Source organism: Mesocricetus auratus, unplaced genomic scaffold (assembly GCF_017639785.1).
Source record: "Mesocricetus auratus isolate SY011 unplaced genomic scaffold, BCM_Maur_2.0 Super-Scaffold_100006, whole genome shotgun sequence".
Lineage (NCBI taxonomy): Eukaryota > Metazoa > Chordata > Mammalia > Rodentia > Cricetidae > Mesocricetus > Mesocricetus auratus.
The window spans coordinates 11,977,870-11,988,222 of NW_024429190.1; the positions used below are offsets into that span (position 1 = coordinate 11,977,870).

The following is a 10,353-nucleotide window of genomic DNA, read 5'->3' on the forward strand; positions in this document are numbered from 1 at the left end:
TTGAAACCACAAGAAGGACTTTGGTAAAGGTTTTTGTGTTGACTGAAAAATGAAAGAAAAGGTAGGAGACTAAAATAATAAAGAGGGAAAAGGAAAAGAGAAATTTGTCTAAACTAAGAATGTCTAAGGGAATCAGAGAAAAAGACTGAAGGTGTATATAATGTTGTAGGGCAGAGGAGGATGTGAACTATTTGCTGTGGCTTCTCATGCCTGCAAAGACTGAATATAAAAAAATTGGTAATATACGTTACAATTTTGACCATATTAAGTCAATTCTGGTTAAGAAGTTTTGTTTATTTTAAATGCCCTTCTCTGATAGTGAGATTGACGACTACCTTATATGCCATCCTAGAGTGTTCATCCAGTACCTGATGGAAGCAGAAGCAGAGACCCACAGATGAACAATGAACTGAACTCTGGAACCCACTTGCAGAGAGGGAGGAGTGATGAGCAAAGGGGTCAAGACCAAGCTGGAGAAACCCACAGAAGCAGCTGACCTGAACAAGGGGGAGCTCAAGGACCCCAGACCGATAGCTGGGAAACCAGCATAGGATTGTTCCAGACCCCCTGAATGAGGATGTCAGTTTGGAGGTCTGGTTAATCTGTGTGGCCTCTGGTAGTGGATCAGTATTCATCCCTAGTACATGTATGGACTTTGGGAGCCCACTCCACATAGAGGGATACTCTCTCAGCCTAGACACATGGGGGAGGGTCTAGGCCCTGCTCCAAATGATATGACAGACTTTGAAGATCCCCCATGGAAAGCCTCACCCTCCCTGGGGAGCAGAAAGGGGATGGGATAGGAGGCCAGTAGGGGGCAGGGGAGGAGGGGAGGGAAAGGGAACTGGGAATGACATGTAATACAAGCTTCTTTCTAATTTAAATTTTAAAAAGGGAAAAAAAGAATCAGAAATATAAAAAAGTTTTATCTCTCAAAAGAAAATTGTGTATGCTTGTTTTGTTAGAAAGTTCTATCTGTGTTTTCTGGTGTAATCATAAGTTTTGTTGCAAGCATGAGCTAAAACAGAAATGGTGTGGGTTGCTGCCTTTTTTATCCAGCTACATGACTAGTAGCCATTTTTCTGGAGTTGAAAAAGATACTTCAACTGCCATCTTAATGTCTTGATTGAGGGTGACCACATGGAGGGGGCCTAGTTAGGAGGTAACAACAGATCTCCAAGGGAGTTTAGATTAAGATAGATTTTTTCATGTACCATCCTAAAAACAAGGTTTTTATTTTATTTATTTATTTATTTATTTATTTATTTATTTATTTATTTATTTGGTTTTTCGAGACAGGGTTTCTCTGTGGCTTTTGGAGGCTGTCCTGGAACTCGCTTGGTAGTCCAGGCTGGTCTCGAACTCACAGAGATCCGCCTGCCTCTGCCTCCCGAGTGCTGGGATTAAAGGCGTGCGCCACCAACGCCCGGCAAGGTTTTTATTTTTAAAAAATTAGAATTTAAAATGTTAATGCTACACCTCAGTGCTTTTATACACAAGAATGCTAAACTTTGTAATTTAACAGTAACCCAGGTGATAATGGTTTTAAAGGCATAAGGGGTATTTTATTTTTGATATTTCAGGAAGACATTGAAAGATTTTTAAATTTTGTTTTGTTTTGTTTCTGAGACAGGGTTTCTCTGCAGCTTTGGAGTCTGTTCTGTAACTAGTTCTTGTAGACCAGGCTGGTCTCAAACTCACAGAGATCCACCTGCCTCTGCTTCCCAAGTGCTGGGATTAAAGGCATGTGCCACCACAGCCTGGTGAGATTTTTAATTTTTTTAAGAACAGTTTTTAAAATATTTAAATTCATAAGGCTATGGGATATTCGTGCTTATAAAATCTTTATATTGTTAATATTTGTACTTAAATTAAAAAGCTAAATTTATAAAAACCATATACTAAACAGAAATTGGGATGTTTATTTCTTGTGATGTAGTAAGGCAATGACCTAAGTCTTAAAAAGGGCTTGGAATAGCTTCTAAGACCATGGATCTCAGTCCTTTGGGGGTTGAAAAAAATTTTGCTATTAAGGATAGCCTAGGACCACCTGCATGTCAAATGTTTACATTGATAACAACAGGAAAATATTGTAATATGAGATCACCACAACATAGGAAACTCCTTTAAAAGGTCAAAGCGCTAAAAGAGTTAAAAACCAGTAACTTAAAAGGCCCTTCCCTTACTCAAGGTCTATTCAGACTTAAGAATGTATGTCCAGCCTCCTCGTCTTTTGTTAAGCTTAAGCTATTTAGATAAACTGAGTCATATAGATGTTTCATGTTTCCCTAAAAAGAGCTTCAATTCAAAATAATTATTTTTAAAGTTAAACCTGACAGTGTAAAATCCTAGTTTTATAAAAGCTGCTAATCTATTGTATTGTAAGATGTTAATAAATACAAGTTACTAGCCATCCTTTTAAATGATCAAGTGTGTTAATTGTAGTCATGCTAAGTACTGATATGATTAATTACAGGGGTAAACCTTACTTAGTCCCCTGTATATGTTTTTTGTTTTTTTGGTTTTTCGAGACAGGGTTTCTCTGTATTGTTTTGGAGACTGTCCTGGAACTCACTCGGTAGACCAGGCTGGCCTCGAACTACAGAGATCCGCCTGCCTCTGCCTCCCAAGTGCTGGGATTAAAGGCGTGTGCCACCAACGCCCGGCCATGTTTTTTAAAAATTAAACTTAAAGCAAGTAACTAAAAGCAAAGTTGCCTATTCGGATTTACCTAGGAAACCCTCTTAATACTTTAGAGATCTGCAGAATATAGCATTTAAAATGTTGATTAAAAAGTCTTATAACATCAGAGACTCCCAGATCCTGACAGTGACGTAAAGTCTCCAAAGAAGATTACAGGGCACCATGATGTCTGCACCTGGAGTATGATGACGCTGACCAGTGAGCGAGATGCTCAAATGCAACACCTGCTGCCAGGACCCAGCTCAGACTGTGGACAAGCTGCAGGACACTGGAGAATTGGTTGCACCACTTTTGCCTAGACAAAACAAGGTCAGTCTTTTCCATGTTCCTCTTCCACAGAGAGGAAAGCACTCTCACCTTATGGGCCTGGAGAAGATTGACTTCTGTCTCTAACACTATGGAGACTTGGGTATGGCTAACTGTATATGAACTGGTTTCTGTCATTTTTAATAGATTTGGAAGTTTCACAGAATTTATCCTTCTCAGATCTCCGATAGTATTGATGGTTAGGCTAGCTATAACTTTGTCAGCTTGACAGCGTCAGGCAGCCAAATCCTTCCACAAGCTATAGCCAGTTTGGTAGCTCATTTTATAAATGTTAAAATCAAGCCTTGATACGGCTCCTAAATAAGGATCTGAGAATGTAAGCGCATGAAGGTTTTAAGGGTATAAAAATGATTTAAGATAATTTAAGTTATATAAATTATTTTAGATTGTTTCCCCTTCTATGATGTGAAAGTTCAGAATTTAACCTTTAATAGAGTTCTGATAAGCTGGTAGAGCAGTGACTACCTGCTGTTCAGTCACAAGATCAAGGTTTTAGATTTATTTTGGTTGTCATCTAAGTATAAACTTAAAGGCGTCTCTGTCCAATCTATACCTGTATTCTTGCTGGACAGAAGAAAATTGTACATGCTTCTAACCCAAAGCTGTAGTTTTTGCTAGGACTCAAAGGTACAAGTCTATTCCTGCTGTTTTACAGATATCTACTTTTTCTATAATATGGATTTTGGTACAGAATGGTAATGCTAATATAGCTAAAGCTTTTATGTCCTTTTGTATAATAAAGTTCATGTAGGCTTCAGAGGATCAAAAATCATAAAGTTTGGATCCACTTCTTACAGGTCAAAAGGATTCCAGATAAGTACAGCTTTTGTTATCCCACCTGTCTGTTCCTGAGGATGGGATTTTCTCTCTCCTGGTCTTGGGACTCCTGCCCGTCCTGATTACTGAGACTATGGACCTAAAAGTTCCGATTAAGTACATAGATTTTAACTTCTATTCCTAGTTTGCACGTATCTCAACAGGTTTCCACTTCTGCCAAACACATCCAAGCATCAGTTGCTGACAAGAACCTGCTCCTAAAGACTGTGAGCTGTTGATGTGAACCAGTCCAGCCGATGTGAACACTCCCTGTCTCTTCAACAGAGTCTGCGAGCCAGATGCGTCTGAAAAGTACCCCATAGCCTGAATTCCCTCTTTGCTTTTGACTAGCATTTTAGCATGCTTGGACCCCTGACGACAATGCCCCTATGTCAGCAGGAAGTAGCCATAGAAAAGAATACGTCGCCCCTTTTCCCTGGTTGAACTGCTAAGTCAAAAGGAAACTCCCTTACATAGGGGACACAATGACAATAGATACAAATGTCACTCCCCTAGAAAAATCTAACAGCTAATGACTCTTAGGGCCCGTTACCACCCCTTTGAGTCCCTAGTAGGCAAGACTCATGATTGGGCCCTGTCACTGGTACTTCTAGAAGGGGGGAATGAAGGGACTAGACCCTCACTCAGCTCCCTGCTTTAGTAGCCATGACAGGCTGCAGCAAAGACCCAGCAAGATGCAGGCCTCTGACTCAGCAACAGGTGCTGAGCTTCCTGACCTTGCCCAGCCTCCTAGTCACTAGGAGGTCAGATACCCTCCATGTGGCAAGGAACCAATCAGAAGCTAGCTGGCGGGTTCTGCATGGGCTTTATAGGATCTGGATGTGCGTTATGGTAACAGTGGCTTATAAAGCATAGCATCCGCTCTGGGAGGGCCTATAGGCCATAGCAACCAGTTGACCAATCAACACAGGACAGCTTGTCCAAGCCCAGAAGTGCACCAATCCTGAGACTGTTGTGGACTCCAGACCATCCTCTTGCTCCACCCAATAAATTTCCTGCTCTGTGGTCCTTCTGGGTTCTTCTTGCTCCACCCTCCCTGTTGAACAGATGGAGGAACCGCGTTAATACAGTTAGCTTGTTAAATTATTAAAGAGTCTTTGCTTTTGCATCAGATTGGGTCTCTTGGTGATTTGGGGGTTTGGAATTTCAGCACAACACTCTTAAGCCTTAAAGCTGTAGGAATATGCAGGGTGAGGCAAGAGATATGTTCCCCAATGGCAGATGGGAGGATGGGTTCAGAAATGGGGAACACAGTCAGGCCAGCGAGCCCCCTAGGAGCTCCCTTCTAATGGCCCCCTTTACTGTGAAGTGAGTTCCTCCACCACCTATTAGCTACGTAAATGTCATGGGAGTGTGTGGGACCTGTCATGGACCATGGTGCGGGCTGGGGACAGGGGAAGGCAAGGATACAAATCCACTTGCAGGTTATAAGCACTAATGCTCAGTAAGGGCCACTGCCAGCACAGTACCACCAGGTGGCGGCCCAGTCCCAGGGGAAACCACCTTGGAATGCCTGGTTCAGTGTGTTGTTTTATACAGAAAAGGTCTCATGGGAAGAAATGCCCAGCTCACAGCATCAAGTCCCAGGCCAAGAGGCCTGAGATTCAGTGCCAGCAAGAGACAGTTGGGCTAGGAGGGGAGGAAGCCACCTCACCTTGGAGACTTGAGAGCCAAAATGAAACAGGAGAATCGTTGACTGCTTCTTGATTGTCATCACACAGCTCCCTCTGCTCACCTGGGTGCCCAGAGAGGGTTACCGAGTCCCAGGATCACACAGGTCGGGTGGAGAGCAGCAGCGGCCACTCGTCACCTGCTGGGAGGAGAGTCCTGCCCCTTTCTTTGCCAGTCCATTGGGCATACGGCAGCGGCCCTGACCCACAGTAGCTCCTGCCCTTGAGAACAGAGAGTAAACCAACCACATGCACCGTAACAGCATTTCAGACCACAGCTAAGTGCCACAAGGAGCAGAAAACAGAATGAGACAAGCATGGGGGTCAGGGTCACTTCAGTCTCAAGACAGGAGCAGGACAGGTTCTCCTAGAGTACGGGGGCTCTTACAGAACCTCTGGGGCAGGAAACAAGAAGTGCACCCAGACAAAAGCCTCTGCTTCTCTAGACTCTAGGCACTTTTGAGAAACTAGTTCACTGAACTTCACCCCAGCCGATGAGACAATAGGACACTGGGGAGGGTGACAGCTAACTTGTTAGGTGACAGAACCAGGTGATCTAGTCCTGAGTGGGGGGGCCACTGTTCTGTTTCCTGAGTCTCTAGTGTGGAGTGTGGGTAGCCCACTTTCCCCCAGGGAAGTCAAGTCTCCGGCCTCTTGCCAGTTAGTGCCAGATTGAAGTAAGGCCCTTGAGACCCTTCCTGTCCTTCAGGCTCCTCTGAGGTAGTCCAGAGGTCCCAGCTCCCTGCCCCCAGCCTCTCCTTTTTCAGCTAACTGGGCCACCTCATTCTAAAGGGATTTGATTCTCCCTGAGACGACAGGAGACTGGTGAGAAAGGACTTAGGGATTAGACAGTGATACCCGGGAAGGTAGGAGACTTAATCTGGTGGGTTCAGGTGTGGGAGAGGATTTGTGTCTTTAGACACAGCCAGGTGGACTGCGGAAGCAAGAAGGAAGTAGGGCTCTGGGGGAGGAGAGGGATGGGATTGGGTTCTCATTTTCTCTTCACAAATAACCCAGGGTAGCAATAACAACAAGCCCTTCCCCCTGGGCTCCGCCGCTTTCCCAGCCACTGTGTCACTCGGAATCATCATAGTGGCCCCAGGGAGAATGGCAAAGGATTAGTTTTCACTCCAGGCCCCTGGCACTCAGAGTAACCTGAGGCAGCTGTAGCCTCACTAGGCAGGGTTAAGAGGAGGGACCTTCCTGTGGAGCCTCTGAGTTCAAGGGCTTTCTAGAATGGCCCTAGTGTTGTAGAAGTAGAGTGTTCCACAAATATTTGTTGAAGGGTTTAAAAGGCCGGACTGTGTTTCTGAACTCCAAGTCACTGTGTCAATCTCTGTGTCACTTTGCCTGCTATGGGCATCAGGAGATCTGAGGTCAGGGCACTGGAGAAGGGACTTTGATTCTGAGGCCAATGTTCTCCATTTGACGGGGAAGCCATGGAGGCCCTGAGGGCACAAGCGAGCAGCTAGGAAAGGAGCACGGTGCCCCACTCTCGCTCCCCACACCCCCGTGCACACGGTGCTCCATAGCCCCTGGGACACATTAGTTCTGGGACACAGAGCAAGGCTGCTGCTTAGGACGCCCAGTCCAGAACTCTGCCTGTGCCCAGAGCTGCTCCCTAGAAGAACCTAAACTCCAATGCCCTCACTTCCAAAATTAAGACTCCAAGCTCCTCTTTTAGGTGTCCACATTGCCTCAAGTGCCAGCAAGGAACACTCAGAGCCGTGCACACTCATGTTCCCGAAGCTTACCTCCAGGCTGTCTAACCCTGGAGACCAGGTCCTTCCTGTCAGTCCAGGTGACAGTCACAATACAGAAGAGTCCTTGTTAAGGTCAGGAGAAAAGAGCTTCTGGTTGGCAGAAGGCACATTTCAATGGGCAGATAAGGGAGAAGTTTCTGGAAACAGCTTTGGGTCAGGGCTTTGAGGACCAAGGAGGAGCTGGCTGGAAGAAATGAGAGAAAATAACTCTGACAGAGGCAGGGGTTAGAAGTGTGTTTAGGAAACAGCAGGGGGCATTTTTGACTGATAAGGAAGCGTACAGAAAGGGGGACTTTGACAGTTGAGGCCACAAGGGATGCTGGGAAGAGCAGCATCGACTTGAAGCACATCAGTGGGATGGGGTGACTTCTGAAGGAACTAGGGAGCCAGGGATGGCTCTTGAGCAGGGAAGGGAGGACTTAGGGCAGAGGGTGGGAAGTAGAGGAAAGGTAGGAGCAGGAAGCAGTCTCAGGAACCAGCCCTGAGGAATTTACCAGACTGTTTATCTAGGATTTATATTATCAGATTAACCAGTGGCTTCCCAGTGGAATTGGCAGTGAGCAGTCAGAGAACCGGAAAGAGGCAGACAAGAGGGAGAATTCTTTGCTTAGGCTTTTTGGGCTTGGAGAGCGACTCCAGGGATTTCACCTTTTGGGATAAACACGTCCATTGTGGTTTCCTGAGTGGGCCTGCAGGAGAAGGCACAGCCGGGTTTGTCTTGACTGAAAGCGCTCTCTGTAACCACTCCTCTCTTTCTTCAGGCTCCTCCACACGTCAGGTGACTTACCACTCTAGATAGGACTGGCCAACACTTCTAAGTCGTCTGTAAGGGCATTATAAACTGTAAGGGGCTGCGCCACCAGAAGGGACTGCTCTCCTTTCCTCGAGCGTGCTCTTCCCACCTGGTGAGGTCAGCTGGAAGCTTGCCAGGCACTGGCTGCCCCTCAGTCCACCCTTCAACATGGTGGGGGGGGGCGCAGCAAGTCCTTTCCTGTGCCATGAACAGGCCTGTTGCCACCTGCTGAGGAGAGACACGAGGGGCATCCTACTTCCTGCGGTCCTGGAGACCTGGATTTGAGGTAGCTGATGGCTACTTCTGTATTGATGCCAGGCAGGAAGGAGTGGGTTCAGATGACAGCTTCCCATTGATCAATCACTGGGCACTCTACATCTGCTGCACTCTTAATGACTTAGGGCAAGTCATGGCCTCTTTGAGCCTCAGTTTCCCCCGCTGTTAAGCGAGGCCACACGAACTCTGTGGGACGCTGCTTGTCTCACCTTCCTTTCAGATTCCCCCCCAGCACCGAGCTTTGGTTTGAAGCCCAACACTTCTTCTCTTCTCCTTCTCTCCTTCTCTCCATTCCAGTTTTTGTCATTTTCTTGAGCCCAGGCTGGCCTTAAGTTTGTGATCTTCCTGCCTCGGTCCTGAGTGCTGTGTTGCATAAATATGCCGCGACACCCCATCCCTGTCTGCAGGAGCCTATGCTGGGGGATGCAGGGTTTGTGGGGACTCTGGTAATTGAAGCAAGGACGTGTGGCCTAGAAGGTAGATGTTACTAAGCAAGGTCACGCCACGGTTTTTAAGCACTCCCCTCCCCCGTGCTGCATCTGCGTCTCTGGTTGTAGACTACCGCTAGAACACAGCTCGTGATAGTGTGCTGGTGCAGGTTGAGAGGTCCTTCTTCCGTGCACCCCACGGAAGGTGCAGGTCAGAGCCTGCTCTCTCCACGGAGCCTTCTAGGGTCTCTTCATCCAAAGCAAATGTTGTTCTCTCTAATCTCCTACTGCTTGATTCCTCTCCTTGACCATTTGCCTTGCTTTTGTGTTCTTTTTAGTATGTTTGGGACCCAAGGGTGGTGTGTGACCATTGCTGGGGTCCAGAACAATGCCTACTGCTTAGCATACAGCAGGAAGTAAAAAGTGACCCTGGACTTGTGACCAGGTGCCAGGTGCACGGAAAAAGACCAAAGTGGCAGGGGGCTCCAGCAGAAGGAGGGGCTATTGGACTCTGCAAAGAGGAAATTGCTTTACTGGGTAGGGCACAGTTAGTGGCAGGGGTGAGGGCGTGGGGGCAGTCTGATGGCACAGGCTGGACATGAAGCTTCTAGGCTGTAGCTGCCGGAGTCCTCCAACAAGTCGATTTGTCACTAGTGGGGAGCCCACAGGCCCTTGGCCAGAGCTAAGAAGCAGGTAAGCCACAGTAGGGCTGCTGAGGGTCTTGACTCCCATGGTTTCCTCTTTATCTAGTCTATGGCTGAGATCTGACTAGGCAGCCAGCAAAGGACGACTGTGCAGCCCTGCTAAGAAGTGGCCGCGAGAAGTCAAGGCTGAGAATCACACACATTAATTCTTTTTAGCCTCTTGCTGACTTATGAGTCTCAAATCACGCCCAGCTAGTGAAGGAGCAACAATGCAGAGAGGAAAGGGACTTGTAGGAAGTGTGGGACATGGGCACTCAGACCCGAGCCTCCAGCTTTGAGAGAGGAAGCAGAGCATGCCGGCTGAGATGGAGAGCTTTGGGAGTGGCTCCCAGAGTGCAGGGAAGGCCCGATGCAGAGAACAGGGTCTTGGGCAGGGAGGGGGTTCTTCCTTGTCCCTTACCCGGACACTGTGTTCTTCACCATGGCTATTCTGCAGGTAGAGGAAGTTTGGTTTGTTTGTTTGAATTCCAGGCCAGCCTCAAACTCAATCAGTCACGAAGGGTGATCTTGAACTTCTGATTCTCCAGCCTCCACCTCCCCAAAATGCTGAGCTGGTTGTAGTGATCATAAGTGGATGACAGAGTCAACACCACCACAGTTCCTAGAAGCAAAAAGACGTTCAGGGGGTGTATCACTTCCCAGTGGAGAGCTGTCAACATTTTGGGGTAAGGAAAGCGGTTAAAGGGCAGCTCGGTGCAGCCCTATGGAGTTGCTCCTTAGAAGAGGTCATTAGCCAGCTCTTTTCAGCCTCCTATTGGTTAGGATGAGGAGTAGCCCCAAGTAGCTCAGGTGTCTGAGGAGGCATCTTGGCTCGCCTCCAGGGCCTATGCGCGTCTCGCCCCGCCCCTCGGG

The 10,353-nt window shown here is 47.2% G+C and overlaps 1 long non-coding RNA gene across 3 annotated transcripts; it reads right to left on the minus strand.

The window, feature by feature from the left end:
* Positions 1-4,653: 4,653 nt before the first annotated feature.
* Positions 4,654-10,295, minus strand: LOC121140776. 3 transcript variants are annotated; one of them, XR_005877681.1, is made up of 5 exons: positions 9,902-10,295; positions 7,949-8,123; positions 7,292-7,484; positions 5,522-5,754; positions 4,654-4,903 (listed from the first exon to the last, which is right to left on the minus strand). It is a non-coding gene; the product is annotated as an uncharacterized LOC121140776 (long non-coding RNA). The 3 variants fall into 3 exon arrangements; XR_005877680.1 differs by having other exon boundaries at positions 5,522-5,759; positions 9,902-10,292; XR_005877682.1 differs by lacking the exon at positions 7,949-8,123 and having other exon boundaries at positions 5,522-5,759; positions 9,902-10,293.
* Between the last annotated feature and the right edge of the window lie 58 nt (positions 10,296-10,353).